Source organism: Cebus imitator, unplaced genomic scaffold (assembly GCF_001604975.1).
Source record: "Cebus imitator isolate Cc_AM_T3 unplaced genomic scaffold, Cebus_imitator-1.0 Scaffold563, whole genome shotgun sequence".
Classification (NCBI taxonomy): domain Eukaryota; kingdom Metazoa; phylum Chordata; class Mammalia; order Primates; family Cebidae; genus Cebus; species Cebus imitator.
The window spans coordinates 1,256,826-1,274,842 of NW_016107878.1; the positions used below are offsets into that span (position 1 = coordinate 1,256,826).

The 18,017-nt window shown below is 47.6% G+C and overlaps 1 pseudogene; it reads left to right on the forward strand.

Annotated features, from left to right (window-relative positions):
• Positions 1–231: 231 nt before the first annotated feature.
• Positions 232–9,540, forward strand: LOC108294106 (annotated as a pseudogene).
• The last annotated feature ends 8,477 nt before the right edge of the window (positions 9,541–18,017 follow it).

Sequence of the window (18,017 nt, forward strand, 5' to 3'; positions counted from 1 at the left end):
ATAATAGATGCTCAGCAAATGTCCGCTATTGCTGTTATCATGACTGGTGGAGAGAATTGAAGATATTGCATCTGGAAATAGAAGGCTGGAGGTGGCATTAGGGTTGCCATCAAGATCACTGAGAAAAATGGCCCTTGGAGGTTGGATTAGACTTTGCACGGGTCCTGTTGACAAAAGTAACATCAATGGAACTTTTAAGTGATGATTCAGGTTCAATGCAAAGAACTGGCAATGTCACGAGTTCAGTGGCCCGAGCGGCATTACATTCGGGTATGCTTTCAGATTCAAGAGTTATAGGTGGTTGTACAGAGAGGTTAAGGCATTTTAAAGGAATTTCAGAAATCTGATGTTGGAAGTAGATGCTCGGTACCACAAAGAAAAATCAGCACTGAGAAAAAGGATCTTTCAGCAACACGAGTTTTACTTCCTGGGCTGCAGGAAGGGCACCCTCACTAGCCATCTTGCCACGAGAATACAATGACCAAAGGAAAACACACAAATTTATCCCTCACACATTTGGGGTCCTTACTGCTGTGTCTGATCTCCGTTGGCTGGAGCCAGACCTCACAATCTAAACTAAAACCCGACTGGCTAACAACTTAAAACTTTTCTAAACAGGTAAAAGCAATGGAGAGCTGGGACATGCCTGTGAGCACGTCCAGCACAGATATCTTGGTGAAGGTACAAGGACATAGAATGTACTATGTGCCTGTAAGCACAGCGTGTCTAATAGCTACATATGATAGGGCTTCACAAAGTTATTAGCACACTGATTCTTTAACAAGAAAGGAAACTTTAAAAAGGAAATTTGCTACGTCCCACATCTGAGAACAAGAGTAAGAACTCTGGCACTTCCTATGACACCTCTACAGCAGGAAACTGCCATCTGCCCTGCTGTACCGCCTCTCCCAGCTCCCGTGACCACCCTCGGGGGCCTGCTCCACTGCCCCTCCATCCACACCCTTTGTACACACAGCAAGCTGCACCTGCTTTTCTGCAGGTGGCAAGGCCTGTTTCAACCAAAATCCTGTCTTGAAGACAGCGCCTTTACTATGCCCACAGTTGTAGCGACAGTTCAACTTACTGCGTGCTGGACAAAAGATCAAAAGTTGGAGGCAGTGCCTCTAGGGAGGTGTTTCCCACTCAGTGGGGTGCCTGGGCACACCCCTTAGGTGTCCCCCATCAGGCATCTGCAGGAATGCACTAGGTTGTCTCACAGGGAGCCCACGTGGCTGGTGGGAAGGGCTCAGGCCGAGGTGAAATATGACCAGTGACAGGTGACCGGCGTGAAGGTGGCAGTGGGGATCCCTGTGTTGCCTGCAGGGGTGAATGAAGCAGCAAGGGTGGTTTCAGCTTCAGTCTTGGAAAACGCAGACAGCCTCCTAACCCTCCGTAGTTAGCAGGAGCTAACACTCTTATTAAAGAAGTCCTTTGTGTGCTAGACCCTGGCATTAACGGTTAGTTGGCCCAATAATAACTTAATTAAGAACACACATTGCAGAGAATTATCACCAGAGCCTTTTATGGAGTGGTTTGTCCCCCGGCTCCTCTCCATGTATTTCCTGTGAGTCTTTTAGTGCAAGGGCTATGCAGACTTGCAGACCCAGAGATGCTGCAAAGAGCCCCAAGGGAACAAGAATGGGTCCTCCATAAAGCCCCACCTGGCTAATTTTGTCTGTGGGACAGACACAGAGACGGCTGTGGAACAGGCAACTGATCATTTTAATAACAGCTAAATATAGATTACTTGCATACCTGAACTTCTTGATTGTTGGTTTTATTTTTAATCCTGTAATGAGAGCTCGGATTGCTTCACAGGCTTCTGTGAAGGTGAGTTTCTGTTGTCACATGTGTTCTTTTATTTTGAGAGGCCATTTAGCTGTCGCCCAGGCTGGAGTGCTGTGGTGTGATCTGCACCCTCCACCTCCCAGGTTCAAGCAGTTCTCCTGTCTCAGCCTCCCACGTAGCTGGGATTACAGGCGCATGCCACCACACCTAATTTTTGTATTTTTTGTAGAGATGGGGTTTTGCCATGTTGGCCAGGCTGGTCATGAACTCCCGACCTCAAGTGATCCGCCCACCTTGGTCTCTCAAAGTCCTGGGATTACAGTTGTGAGCCACGGTGCCCAGCCACATGTGTTCTTAAAAATAGCAAATTAGGCCGGATGTAGTGGCTCACACCTGTAATCCCAGCACTTTGGGAAGCTGAGGAGGGTGGATCACGAGGTCAGGAGTTTAAGAGCAGCCTGGCCAAGATGGTGAAACCCCCATCTCAACTAAAAATACAAAAATTAGCTGGGTGTGGTGGCAGGTACCTGTGATCCCAGCTGCTTGGGAGGCTAAGGCAGAGAATTGCTTGAATCTGGGAGGTGGAGTTTGCAGTGAGCTGAGATTGGGCCACTGCACTCCAGTCTGGGCGACAGAGTGAGAATCTACCCACCCCCCAAAAAAGCAAATTAGCCCGAAGGAGGTAGGGGTAGAAAATGAAAATGAAAGCAACTAGGTGGATCCGGCCTTTGTGTGGCTTCAGAATCTTCTTACCAAGTGTTGGGGAGAATGAGTGCTCCCTCTCTTGAGTTGGGTCCTGCTGTGTGACACAGAGGAGGCCATGTATGCATCTCATGATGGCAACATGAGGTCGGGATGGAAGATATTTCCACTGGGAACTCTGACTTGCTTCCGGAGGCTTCATTCCAGCACTCTGGTGGCCTTAGTTTGAAGCTTACCCCTCTCTCTACGTCTTGGGATTAATAACTACTAATGTATCTGTAAAACAGTCTACAAAGCAATTGTGATAAAGCACTGATGATAATTAGGCAAGGAAGGCGGGGAGCGCATTGAATTGCAATGGCTTGATAGGCAGGGCCTGGGTGCCTGCCAAGGCCTTGGGCGCTGTTACCCAAACTCTAAGGCTCGGCCGAAGACGCGAGTTTGAAACCTGTAAACTGCACTAAGGGACCTGTCTGCACGGTCTGATGGCCTGCGGGCTGCTGTCGGCCTAGCTGGGGATAGCAGGGTCCTCAGGAGTTCTGCTGTGCTTTTCACAAAAGAGACCCCCCCCGCCATCCCCAACCCGCACCAGCAAAGGAGCCTGCCTGGGCTCTCAGCCGGGAGCGAGGCGAGTTGTAGATCAGAGTGAATAATGTTGCAGGCTAACTGAAGCGCAAACCCTCAGAAGAGGAGAGAGGAGCAGTGCTACAGGAGACCTGTCTCAGCCAGTACGGGCCGGGGTAAGCTGTGGTAACAAGCATCCCCCCCGGTGCAGGGGGTTTACTCAGCACAGCGACAGTTGATCTCTCACTCACTCACATCATTTACTGTTCACTGTGGGCAGGCGACTTCCAGAGCAGCTGTCCTCCCTCACCTCCAGAATCGTCACCACAAAGGAAGAGGGGGTGATGAGTCACCCACCAGCTCTTACATGCCCCCCTCCTGGAAGTGGCACACCCCCTGCCACTCACACCCCGTCGGCCAAGGAAAGCTACCAGCCAGGCCTAACTCAAAAGGACAGGAAAATGTCATATTCCTTCTGTGTTCAGGAAGGGAAGGAGAAGCAGAGCTGGGATTGATTGGCCCCAGCTGTGCTAACCACGAGGCCATGTTTGTTGTTCTTTATTATTTATTTATTATTAATTAATTATGTATTTTTGAGGCAGAGTCTTGCCGTTGCCCAGGCTGGAGTGCAGTGGTGAAATCTCTGCTCACCGCAACCTCCACCTCCGGGGTTCAAGCAATTCCCCTGCTTCAGCCTCCTGAGTAGCTGGGACTACAGATGCCTGCTACCACGCCCAGCTGATTTTTGTATTTTTAGTAGAGACAGGGTTTCGCCATGTTGGCCAGGCTGGTCTCGAACTTCTGACCTTGTGATCTGCTTGCCTCGGCCTCCCAAAGTCCTGGGATTATAGGCGTGAGCCACCGCGCCTGGCAAGGCCAAGCTTTACATAGGAAAGCAGGATCAGCTTTCCTTGGCACTGGGCCTTCACCAGTGGGTCCCACCATTTGAGGGATTATACCTATGCAGGTAATGTCCCGTCCCTAAGAGGACGCAGCCAACCTCCCTCCTATATCGAGAAAAAGGAGGATATTAAAGACATACACACAGACACACCCCTCTCAAATACCAGCATTAGACTCTATAGTGTTGAAATGCTTGGGCTTGGAGTCAAACAGAACTGAATTTGAGTCCTGACTGTCACCCACTAGAGTGGGACTCTGGATAAGTAACTTAATCTCCGAGCCTCTGTTTTCTCATCTTTGAAGTGGGGATCATAATGATAAATATCTCATCAGATATGGTGAGAATTAAATGAGATAATTTAAATGGAATGCTCAGAAAAAGTGCTCTGAATGGTGAGCTCTTCGTAGCTGTCACGTTGTCATTATTCCTGGTACAAATTACATTCTACTCGCTAACATTCACAGCAATTCAAAGGCAAAAACCAAAATGGAGCAAGATTTGAAGAATGACTGTAGCAGCCACAAAATCCTAGTTCCAACTTGGTTTCTAAAGCCCCTGCCGCTCATTCAGCAGAATCCCAAGTTCTCTTTTTATGTCTTTTCATGCAGTGCACCTGAGTGCATTACTGTTCAGCAAATACCGACTGTACCCCCCACCCCACCGTGCCACTCCACCACAGGTGAAGTTTACTCCCTCGCCGCATGGATGTTGGCTTGGCCAGTTGTGGGAAGCAGAAAAGTTCCTCTTTAAAGTTTCCCTTCTCGTTAAAGAATAAGTGTGCTAATAACTTTGTGAAGCCCTATCCTCTGTAGCTGTTAGACATGCCATGCTCACAGGCATGTAGTACACTCTGTGTCCTTGTACTTTCACCAAGATATCTGTGCTGGACATGCTCACAGGCATGGCCCAGCTCTCCATTCCTTTTACCTGTTTAGAAAAGTTTTAAGTTATTAGCCTATTGGGTTTCAGTTTAAATTGTGACGTCTGGCTCCAGCCAGTGGAGATCAGACACAGCAGTAAGGACGACCCCAAATGTGTGAGGGATAAATCTGTGTGTTTTCCTTTGTTCATTGTACTTTCATGGCAAGATGGCTAGCGAGGGTACCCTTCCTGCAGGCCAGGCTTCCTGCAGTCCGGGAAGTAAAACTTGTGTTGCTGAAAAATCCGTTGTCTCAGGGCTCATTTTTCTTTGTGGCAACCAGCAGCTGTTTCCAAAACCAATGATATGACTTGCTTTGGTCAATAGAATCTGGATAGGACTGACCATGCTGACCTGGTGGTGAGGAACCCAGTGCAGGTGCCAACCAGCCCTCACTTACCCCTGATTTCCACCCTGAGCAGAACAGACCCCAGAGACAGCTGCTCCTTCATCCTCAGTCTCAGAATGAGAGACTTGTGGAGGGGTCTTGTGAGCAACTCCTCTGAGCACATCCTGGATCCCAGCCCAGCGAAGCCCATTGAGTCACGTAAGACATACATGCTTGTAATCAGAAAATGTTAAGGTTTTATGGTTATTTGTTACCACTGCAAAAGCAAATACCCTTAGAATAAGGAAAGGACTTCCCCTGATCACAGCGTTTCTGCCAACTACATTCAGCTTCAGCACTAAAGAAGAGACAGCCACACATCATTTTATTTAGCTTCACTTTATTGCAATTTTTTGCAAATTGAAGGTTTGTGGCAACTGTGTATCAAGCAAGTGAATCAGTGGCATTTTCCCAACAATATGAGCTTGACTTGCATCTCTGTGACACGTTTTGGTAAATCTTGCAATATTTCCAACTTTTTTGTTAGGAATAGCTCTGTGATGGTGATCTGTGATCAGTCATCTTTGCTGTTACTGTTGTCATTGTTTTGAGGCACCATCAACCAATTGATAAATTCTGAGTGTGTTCTGACCAGTCCACTAACCAGCTGTTCCCCTCTCCCTCTTCTCAGGCCTCCCCATTCCCTGAGACCCAGCAATATGGAAATCAGGCCAGTTAATAACCCTACAATGGCCTCTAGGTGTCAAGTGAAAGGAAGAGTCACATGCTTCCCACTTTAAATCAAAAGCTAGAAATAATTAAGGAGTAGGGAAGGCACGTCGGGAGGGGCTGACAGCTGACCAGTGACCCAAACTGTGAACGCAAAGGAAAAGATCTTGCAGGAAATTAGAGTGCCCCTCGAGTAAAGACAGAAAGGTGAAGTCAAAACAGCCTTCGTGCTGATATGGAGAAAGTCTGAGTGCTGCATAGAAGATCAAAACAGCCACGACGTTTCCTTAAGCCAAATCCTGACCCAGAGCAAGACCCTAACTCTGTGAAAATGCAGAGTGGTGAGGAGGCTGCAGGAAAAAAGGTGGAAACTAGCAGAGGTTGTTCATGAGGTTAAGGAAAGAAGCCATCTTCGTAACATAAACGTGCAAGGTGAAGCAGCAAGTGCTGATGGAGAAGCTGCAGCAATTTCTCCAGATGATCCAGCTGAGACCGTCGATGAAGGTGGCTACACTACCCAACAGGTTTTCCATGTAGACAAAATGGCTTTCTCAGAAAAGCATGCCAGTGAGGACTTCCACAGCTAGAAGAAAAGCCAACGCCTGTGTCAAAGCTTCAAAGAACAGGCTGACTCTCTTAGGAGGGGACAATGTAGCTGTCGACTTTAAGTTGAAGCCAGTGCTCATTTGCCATTCTGAAAATCCTAGGGCCCTTAAGAAAAATGCTAAATCTACTCTGCCTGTGCTCTACAAACGGAACAGCAAAGCCCGGATGACAGCAAATCTGTTTACTGTTAACAGCATCATTTATTGAGCTTTTTGTCTTGTTTTGTTTGTTTTTGTTTTGAGACAGGGCCTCACTCTGTCACCCAGGCTGGAGTGCAGTGGTGCAATCATAGCTCACTGCAGCCTCCACCTCCCAAGCTCAGGTGATCCTCCCACCTCAGCATCCCCAATAGCTGGGACTACAGGTGTGAACCACCACACCAGCTAATTTTTGTAGAAGGGGGTTTTGCCATGTTGCCCAGGCTGGTCTTGAACTTCTGAGCCCAAGTGATCTGCCCACCTCAGCCTCCCAAAGTGCTGGGATCACAGGCATGAGCCACCACCATACCCGACCTACTGAATATTTTAAGTTCACTATTGAGAACTGCTGCTCAGAAAACAAGTTTCTTTTACAAATATTACTGCTCATTAAGAGTGCATCTGGTCACCCAAGAGCTCTGATGGAAATGTACAAGGAGATTAATATTGTTTTCATACCTGCTAACACGACATCCACCTGCAGCCTATGGATCAAAGAGCCATTTGTACTTTCAAGTCTTGTTTTTTAAGAAGTACATCTTGCAAGGCTATTACTGCCAGAGATAGTGATTTCTATGATGGATCTGAGCAAAGTCAATTGAAAAACTTCTGGAAAGAATTCACCATTCTAAATTCCAGTAAAAAATTTATGATTCACAGGAGGAAGTCAAAATATGAAACATTATCAACAACAGGAGCTGGGAAGAAGTTGATTCCAACCCTCATGGATGACTTTGAGGGGTTCAAGGCTTCCATGGAGGAAGCAACTGAAGATGTAGTGGAAATAGCAAGAGAACTAGAATTAGAAGTGGAGCTGAAGATGGCACTGAAGTGCTGCAATCTCGTGAGAAAACTTAAACAGATGAGGAATTGCTTCTTATGGATGAACAAGGAAAGCAGTTTCTTGAGAATCTACTCCTGGTGAAGATGCTGTGAATACTGTTGAAATGACAACAAAGGCTTCAGAATATTCCATAAACATAGTTGCTTAATCAGTGACAGAGTTTGAGAGGATTGACTCCAATTTTGAAAGTTCTACTTGTGGGTAAAATGTTATCATACAGCATCATAAGCTACAGAAAAACCTTTCATGAAAAGAACAATCAATCGATGCAGTAAACTTCATTGTTGTCCTATTTTAAGAAATTGCCACAGCCACCCCAGCCTTCAGCACCCACCACCATGATCAGTTAGCAGCCATCAACATCGAAGCAAGACCGTCCTCCAGCAAAAAATTCCAACTTGGTGAAGGCTCAGATGATCGTTACCTTTTTTTTTTTTTTTAAGCGATAAAGTATTTTTAGCTAAGGTATGTACTTTTGAAAAAACACACTGCTATTGCACACTTAATAGACCATATTATAATGTACATATAACTTTTTTTGTGTGACAGTCTCACTGTGTCACCCAGGCTGGAGCACAGTGGCATGATTTCGGCTCACTGCAACCTCCACCCCTTGGGTTCAAGTGATTCTCCTGCCTCAGTCTCCCAAGTAGCTGGGCCCCCACCACCATGCCTGGCTAATTTTTATATTTTTAGTAGAGAAGTTGGCCAGGTTGTGCTCAAACTCTTGACCTCAAGTGATCCTTCTGCTTCTGCCTCTCAAAGTGCTGGAATTGCAGGTGTGAGCCACCCTGCCTGGCCGCAAATATAACTTTTATAGGCAACGGGGAACCAAAAAAGTTGTGTGATTTGCGTTGTTGCAATACTTCTTTATTGCATTGGGCCAGAACTCAACCCACATCTCCCAGTTACGTCTGTGTGTTGCTAAAGCAGAAAGATGTCTCCAATATGTTGTAGATTGAAAAGTTGTTAGTTCAAAAATATTTTTGCTATTTTACATTTACTCAAAACTTGACATGTATGCATACATACATGTATACACACAAAAAAAAAACCTTGCCTGCGAAAATATGTATTCAAAAGTTAACACGAGTTCCGGATGAGAGAGAAGACTTGTGCTCTGGTTCTTGGGACTTCCCCAGCAGTATGGCCCCCAAACGCTGTCTCCACTCCCGACTCAAAAGAAGAAACCACGACCACCTCCTGCTCAGGGACTGGAGGAGACGTCGACCTCTGCAGGCTTGCCAAAGAAGGGAGAGAAAAAGAACAGCAAGAAGCAACTGCACACCTTGATGCAGTACAAAATGAAATAGACAGACTTAATGAACAAGCCAGTGAGGAGATTTTGAAAGTAGAATAGAAATACAACAAACTCCGCCAACCATTTTTTCAGAAGAGGTCAGAACTGATCGCCAAAATCCCAGATTTTTGGGTAACAACATATGTCAACCATCCACAAGTGCCTGCACTGGTTGGGGAGGAGGACGGAGAGGCACTGCATTATTTGACCAGAGTTGAAGTGACAGAATTTGAAGATATTAAATCAGGTTACAGAATAGATTTCTATTTTGGTGAAAATCCTTACTTTGAATATAAACTTCTCTCCAAAGAATTTCATCTGAATGAGAGTGGTGATCCATCTTCAAAGTCCACCGAAATCAAATGGAAATCTGGAAAGGATTTGACGAAACGTTCAAGTCAAATGCAGAATAAAGCCAGCAGAGAGAGGCAGCATGAGGAACCAGAGAGCTTCTCTGCCTGGTTTACTGACCATAATGATGCAGGTGCCAATAAGTTAGGAGAGGTCATCAAAGGCAATATTTGGCCCAACCCATTACAATACGCCTTGGTTCCCCATATGGATGATGAAGAAGGAGAAGAAGGTGATGATGATGAGGAGGAGAAGGATTAGAAGATATTGATGAAGAAGGGGATGAGGATGAAGGACAGGATGACTAATAGAACACTGATGGATTCCAACCTTCCTTTTTAAAAATTTTCTATAGTCCCTCGGAGCAAGTTGCAGTCTTCTTTTCTTCTTTCCTTCTTTTGCTCAGTCACCCTGTTTTTGAGGTCTCTTTTCTCTACACCATGGTTCTCAACTTATTTTGGGGCAAATATCTTGAGCAGGATACAATGGGAAAAGAGTCTCTACCCCTTTCTGTTTGAAATTCATTTTTATCCCTTCCTGTCTGAACAAAACTGTATGGAATCAACACCACCAAAGCTCTGTGGTAAAAAAAAAAAAAAATAAACGCCTGCTCCCTTCGCTCTGCTGGAAGCTGGATGGTATAGGCCCCTGGGTAGCAGTGCATAGAATTCTAGCTTTTTTCCTCCTTTCTCTGTATATTGGGCTCAGAGAGTACACTGTGTCTCTATGTGAATATGGACAGTTAGAGTTTACCAACATGTATCTGCCTACTTTCTCTTGTTTAAAAAAAAAAAAAAAAAAAAAAACTTTTAAAAAATGGGGTTATACAAGGTCAGCAAAGGGGGGGGCTTTGCTGTTTGAGATGTTTGGGTGGGTTAAGTGGGCATTTTGACAACATGGCTTCTCCTTTGGCATGTTTAATTATGACATTTGACAGACATCCTTGCAGTTTAAGATGACACTTTTAAAATAAATTCTCTCCATATGATGACTTGAGCCCTGCCACTCAATGGGAGAATCAGCAGAACCTGTAGGATCATATTTGGAATTGACATTCTCCATTGTAATGGTGTTCCTGTTTATTTTTAAATTTTCTTTTTGTTTCACTGGAAAAGAAAGATGATGCTCAGTTTTAAACATTAAAAGTGTACAAGTTGCTTTGTTACAATAAAACTAAATGTGTACAAAAAAAAGTTAACACTATTTGCCTCTTAATACCGGAAATTATGGGTGATTATCTACAAATACTGTTTTGAGTTCTTTTAAAACTATGACATTATTACATGGATGATAAACAGCCCCAAACATCAGAAGTCAGACGCCCAGTGAAAAAAATCACTCTCCCATTTTAACCCATATTCTCACCCTTCGGGGACAATAGTTTCTTGGTCTGGTTCTAGAAATGTTCTCTCTACAGGCATATTTTCTTTTCTTTTCCTTTTTATTTATTGATTTATTTTTTTTGGGGACGGAGTTTCGCTCTTGTTACCCAGGCTGGAGTGCAATGGCGCGATCTTGGCTCACCGCAACCTCCGCCTCCTGGGTTCAGGCAATTCTCCTGCCTCAGCCTCCTGAGTAGCTGGGATTACAGGCACGTGCCACCATGCCCAGCTAATTTTTTGTAGTTTTTTTAGTAGAGACGGGGTTTCACCGTGTTGACCAGGATGGTCTCGATCTCTTGACCTCGTGATCCACCCGCCTCGGCCTCCGAAAGTGCTGGGATTACACACGCCCGCCACCATGCCCGGCTAATTTTTACATTTTTAATAGACACGGGGTTTTACCATGTTGGTCTTGATCTCCTGACCTCAAGTGATACGCACATCTCAGCCTCCCAAAATGCTGGGATTATGGGTGTGAGCTACCATGTCTGGCATATGTTTTCAAGTGATTCCAAATCACCAACTAGCCATGAAACTGCTTCACCAAATCTCTGAGTAAAAAACATAATGATCTAAAATAATATTCTACCCAGGACAAATTCTTCATGTATTATGCAGAGCTAATCATGGATTAAAATTTAATCCTCACACTTCTAGAAACAAGAAAATAAAGTCTTTGTACTCTTACTTGTTTACCTAGTCAAAAAATTTATATTTAGTTTTGAAAGAGAAATCTTAATGCAAGAATTCAGGATTATATATGATGTCATGAGAGCACTTTTAAAATCTTTATTAAAAGATTTTAAAGAAAGGAAAAAATTTCTTCAAGATTCTGGGTCAGTTCTCCAACACTCCCAGACCCACCCTGCAGATTCAGAATTCTTCCATGTGAGCAGAACTGGCAGTGAAGATCTGAAGTCATGTGAATGGAGAGCAAATAAATTAGCATACTAGGTTTTCTGGAAGTTTACTGTGGGTTCATTTCTATGATGCAAATGTGTTATTCGTGGGTACAATCAAGAGGAAAAAGTTAAATAGAATTTGACACTGCAGCAATCCACATAGGAAGTAGCCCTGTGAAAACTCGATGTGAAAGAGAACGTTTCCCTGCTGGGTCCAGTGACTCATGCCTGTAATCCCAGCACTCTGGGAGGCCGAGGTGGGCAGATCATGAGGTCAGGAGATCGAGACCACTCTGGTCAGCATGGTAAAACCCCATCTCTACTAAAAATTAAAAAAAAAAAATTACCCTGGCATGATGGCGTGCACCTGCAGCCCCAGCTACTTGGGAGGCTGAGGAGAACTGCTTGAACCCGGCAGGTAGAGGTTGCAGTGAGCAGAGATAGGGCTGCTGTACTCCATGCTGGGTGACAAAGTGAGACTCCACCTAAAAAAAAAAAAAAAAAAAAAAAAGGAAGTTTCCCAAAAAGATGTACTTTTTTTTTTCTAGTGGAGGGTCTCTCCTGGTTTAAAAGAATTAAGGCATCGAAACCGACTACCATTTCTGTGGAATGTGACCATCCTGGGACCAAGGGAAGCCCTGGGTTCCCAGGAGTGAGATTTTAGTGCCCGGGATGTGAAAGAGGAGAGGCGTGGAGTGGGGTGTGGGGGTCTGGCTTGGGCAGCCACATCTCGGCTGGGGTCTGAGGGCCCCTGTGCAGTGAGTGGAGCCTCGGAAACCCCCGTCATGTCCCCTTTTCCTGGCATTTTCTAAGTGACCCACAATCTGTCTCTGGCCTCCCTTTTGCCCGGGAATTCCACGCACCCTGGTCTGCCTTCTCCTCCTCCCGCTGTCTCTGGGTCTGAGAAGCCAGCGAATGGGAACCAAGAGAACGGCCCCAGGAGTCAGAAGCTACGGGCCGCTTTGGAGAACGGACATGGCCGGTTCCTGAAAAGGTAAACGCAACCCGTCCTCCGGTCCAGCCACCCCACTGGTAGGCGCTCACCGGGAGGAACGGAAGCTCGTGTCCGCAGAAGGTCTCAGGCATGGCTGTCTGTAGCAGCTTCGCCTGTCACGGCCCCAAACCGGAAACAGCCAGGAACAAACCGGAAACAGGCCGGAATAAACCGGAAACAGCCAGGTACAAACCGGAAACAGCCGGGAACAAACCGGAAACAGTGGAGGCGAACCCAAACACGGAAAGTGCAAGCCATGGGAGGCGACTCAGAGCCACGCAGGAGTCGTCGAGGACACTCACACAGTCCGAGGCAGCCTCAAAATGACACAGCTTAGTGAAGCCCAGACCTGCTCCGGGGTACCTTCTGTGCGATTCCAGCTCTGTAAAAGCCTAGAAAATGTAAGCCGAATCCACAGTGACGGGAAACAGATGGGCTGTTGCCTGGGGAATGTGGGAGCACCAGGGAGAGTGGAGACATTGCAGGCGAGGGGTCATTCATCACTTGATGTGGTGGTGGCTTCATTGGTGGACACGAGGGGTCCTCAGTCAGGGATGATTTTGGGGCTGAAGCCCAGCCAATGATAACCTTGGCAAAATTATAATAATAATGATAGACTGGACAGGGAAAATGTCCCTGTGGCACATATACACCATGGAATACTATGCAGCCAAAAAAAATGATGAGTTCATGTCCTTTGTAGGGACATGGATGAACCTGGAAACCGTCATTCTCAGAAAACTGACACAAGAACGGGACACCAAACACTGCATCTTCTCACTCATAGGTGGGTGTTGAACAATGAGAACACATGGACACAGGGAGGGGAGCATCACACACTGGGATCTGTCAGGGGGAGCTAGAGGAGGGACAGCAGGGGGTGTGGAGTTGGGGAGGGATAACATGGGGAGAAATGCCACATGTAGGTGATGGGGAGGAAGGCAGCAAACCACACTGCCACATATGTACCTATGCATCAATCTTGCATGTTCTTCACATGTACCCCAAAACCTAAAACCCAATAAAATATATATTTAAAATAATAATGATGATGTATGAATATTTTTTATTTTTAAATAAATCCTATCAGAGTCCTCTTTCCTGTTGGGGTCAGGCTGAAAGCCAGGCCTCAAGGTCGCCCCAAGGTCCCTGTTGCCCACAGGCAAAGTGACTTCCAGCCTCTGTCCAGTGTTTCTTCCCCTGCCCCACGGGCCTGGCACTGTTACCCAAAATCCAGGGGCCATTTCTATTCAGTCCTCTGCTAGCTCTGAGGACCTATGTTCAGTCTAAATGTCTTTTCCGCGGATGGTGCTGCCATGCACTTCACCTGGCAGCTGAAGTCAGTTCCAGCGGCCACAGAAGGGAACCAGAAGTGCGTCTAGACATCACTGCCATCTTCTTCTTATCTACCTAGTATTTGGCTCACATCTCAGGATCTCACTGAATGCGCAGCATCTCTGGGAAATCAATGTTATTACCCATTCCTTCATATTCCCAGTGTGGAAACAGGCCAAGAGAGGGGACGTGAATTACCCAACGTCACACCACCCGCAAATGGCAGGGCTGAGATTTCATTGATTTTACAATTTTATTGATGTATAATTCATGTACAGTAAACTGCTCATATTTTAAGCATGCAATTCTGGGCCAGCCACAGTGGCTCACCCTGTAATCCCAGCATTTTGGGAGGCTGAGGGAGGTGGATCACTTGAGGCCAGGAGTCCGAGACCAGCCTGGCCAACATGGCGAAACCCTGTTTGTACTAAAAATACAAAAATTAACCAGGCATGGTGGCACATGCCTGTGGTCCTAGCTACTTGGGAGGCTGAGGCAGAAGGATCACTTGAACCCAGGGGGCGGAGGTTACAGTGAACCGAGACTGCACCGCAGTACTCCAGCCTTGGTGACAGAACAAGACTGTCTCTAAATAAATAAATAAGTAAATCTGTGAACAGTGTACAATTACATAAGTTGTGAAGCATGTATACATTCAGGTTTTTCAGCCTCAGCCCTACTGGCATTTGGAGATAATTCTTTTTGGGGGACTGAGGGTGTCTCGTGGACTGTAGGATGTTTAGCCTTATGCTTCGCCTCTATCCATAGATGCTGGGGGTCTAATTGGAAAGGCTAGACAGAGGCTGGAAGTCACTTTACCTGTGGGCAACAGGGAACTTGGGGTGACCTTGAGGCCTGGATTTCATCTTGACCCCAGCAGGAAAGACGACTGACAGGATTTATTTAAAAATACAAAATATTCATACATCATTATTTATTAGTATTTCGCCAAGGTTATCATTCGCTGGGCTTCAGCCACAAAAACATTCAGGAACATGGAAGAGACTTGAAGATCTTAAATCAAAGCTCACCTCTTCTGGGCCACCCTCGAGTTCAGCCTTGGTGCCTGGCGAGGCCGTTTTCAGGATTATGAATGGTGCATATTTTTGCAATTTATCTAGAGACTCAGTAATCATGGCCTTATCCCTGCTGGGCCCCGTCCCCCCCTTCATTCAGTTGCACCTTGAGGAAGATGAATAGGAGAGCAGCTTAGGAACTGGAATGAGAGTCCTCAATCAGCTCTTTGTTCACTCTGACCACTGGGCGAGACAGAGAGAGTCACTCTGGCAGCCGGAACACAACACCTTTGTCTCACGCGTGGCTCCGGGGCCTTTTGGAATCCAGTGGCTGGGGAAGGTGGCTTCTTCCCCACCTGAACAGCCTAAAGCATCTCCAGGCACCCTTAGGGTCCCAGGGTTAGCTAAGAGGCAGCCGGGGCACAGCCAGGGCAGAGCCGGGGCACAGCGGGAAACATACATGCAGCTTCCGGTCTCGCTCATTTAATGGCTTTTCCCCAAATGATGGTGGCAGCACCTGAGCGCAGGTGGAGAAGACAGCAGGGGTGGTGGTGGATTCCAGGGAAGCCTGGGATGCCCCAGACTGTGGCCTTCAGGAGCGAAGGGCTGTTTGGGGCCTCCCTTCTAACCATGTCCCATACCCACCCCATGAGGACACTTCTCTTGCAGAGTGAACCCCATGGGCCTCAGGTTGGCAGGGAAGGCCGTCAGCTTGGCCCCACCTCTGCGGCTCCTCCTCAAGCTTGCCACACTCCATGGCTGGTGTTCTGTGCTCAGGGCGGGGAACCACACCCGCCCTGGTGTATCCTGTCTTTGCTGATGGTGTTCCCTCTGCTGAGAGTGCAGTTCCCATTTTCCCGGCAATTCCAACCCTGGAGAGTCCTCAGGGCTCTTCCGGGACAGTGTCCACCAAGCGCTGCCTCCCCGTTCCTGAGGCTGGATGACAAACTCATCTCCCAGGCTCCACGCATCACCCGCTTCCTCCCACTCTGATGTTGACTTTGGGTGCTGGCCTTGTCTGGCAGGGGTCTCCCCACAGTTAGATTGTGAGAGGAACCCTGAACTGATCATGTCTGAATTCCCAGGACCAGGCCCAGTGCCCGGCACAACCGACGTGTGTTGAATAAACGTGCTTCATAGAGGGTGGACCAAGTGGCTTTCCTAAGCAATTTTTCTTTTTTTTTTTTTGAGACGGAGTTTCACTTTTGTAGCCCAGGCTAGAGTGCAATGGCGCAATCTCAGCACACTGCAACCTCCACCTTCTGGGTTCAAACGATTCTCCTGCCTCAGCCTCCCAAATAGCTGGGATTATAGGCGTCTGCCATCGAACCCAGCTAATTTTTGCATTTTTAGTAGAGACGGAGTTTCACCATGTTGGCCAGGCTGGTGTCGAACTCCTAACCTTAGGTGATCCACCTGCCTTGGCCTCCCAAAGTGCTGGGATTACAGGTGTGCGCTACCACACCTGTCCCTAAGTGATTTTTCTATATCAAACACCAAGGAGAAAGAGGGGCAGCAGAATGGAAGGCTCTGCTGCTTTTGGAGACGGGAGAGCTCAGCTTCTCAGAGCCTCCCTGACCTTCAGCCTCTGAGGCTCATATTGGGGGGAAGGGCCTGGCTGACGCTGTTGGGTGCCAGCTGCCTGGGCTCAGAACAGGCCAGGTTGGTTGGGTTGGTTGTGTGGGGGAGAATCAGGAAGAGGGAGCCTGCTCAAAATCTGGCTCATTTACCCAACAAACAATAAGACAGAGGGTGGGATTGTTCAAAGTTGCTGGGTGGCGGCCATGAGAAAGACCCCACTGGTCTGAGAGGTCTGTGCAGGAATGCAGGGAGCCTGGGAAGCACAGAGGGGAGTGGGGCCTGGGGGTGAGGGCACGGGGCGGGTTGGGGACTGGGTGGCACTGGGCACTGGCTCTGGCAGACAGTGCCAACAGGGGACATTTCTTTCCAGCCCCATGGCTGGTGGTCTCACCATGCGTGATGGTGAATTTTAGGTGTCAACTTGATGGGACCATGGGGGTCCCCAGACATTTGGTCAAGCCTCTGTGCTTGTGAGCGTGTTTCTAGATGGGACTAGCATTTGAATCTGCAGCCCAGGCAAGCAGAGCGTCCTCCCCGCTGAGGGTGGGCCTCACCCCGTCCATCAGGGGCCTGAATAGAATAAAAAGCTGAGGAGGAGAGAATTATGTGCCTCTGCCCCTCTTCAAGGTGGAACTATTGGTCTTCCCCTGCCTTTGGACTCAGACTCAGCAGAAAGAGCACCTCCCGTGCCAGTGCTGTTGGCAGGAATCCAGAATGTGCACTCCTGGGGCTCTGGACCATGACTGGCTTGGTTCCAGCCCTTCTGTGAGCATCTCTCACTGGGTGCTGGATGCTCTCTGGGGCCAAGATGGGGTCGCCTGCCTGATTCTGCTGCAAGGAGGGGCCAGCCCCATTGGAACCATAAGTGCGGGGGTCGGGGCAGCCTGATTTTCTAGGAAGAACTGCCGCACTCTTTCTAGAAGAAACGAAAAGGAGTTTCAGGCAGCCCAAGCGAACAGATGCCTGCTGTGCACGTGTGTTCTGAGCACCGGCTAGGAAGTGCAGGACTTCTGAGAAGGCCTAAAGTTAATGAGAACCCAGACAAGGCGGTGAACGCGTGATCCTGATAAAAAGTGACTGCAGGGGCTGCTCCGGGCAGGGGGGCTCAGCCTGGAGTGGGTCCGCCCTGTCCTTGAGCCATTCCCATCCTTCACCCCATCTGATGTGTGCTTGACTGTTCTTCCTTTATTGTGGGGGATGAGGGTGCAGAGCCGACGTGTTCATTTTCCTTCCCCATGCTCAGCTCACGGACCCCACGCCCCACTCCCAGCCTCACGCCGATGGCTTTCCCACTCAGCAGGTTCAATGCACGCACACGATGGGTGCGCCTCCTTGCAGAATACTGCGTGGGGCTTCTGCTGAGTAGGGCTTCCGGTGAGCACGGCTTCACACTGTAAATGCTACTGTGCCCCGATCCCACTCAGTTTCACTCAATGTCATCAAGTTTAAAAATATATATATGTTGAACCAGCCTTGCATCCCCGGGATGAAGCCTACTTGATCATGGTGGATAAGCTTTTTGATGTGCTGTTGCAATCGGCTTGTCAGTATTTTATTGAAGATTTTTGCATCTAT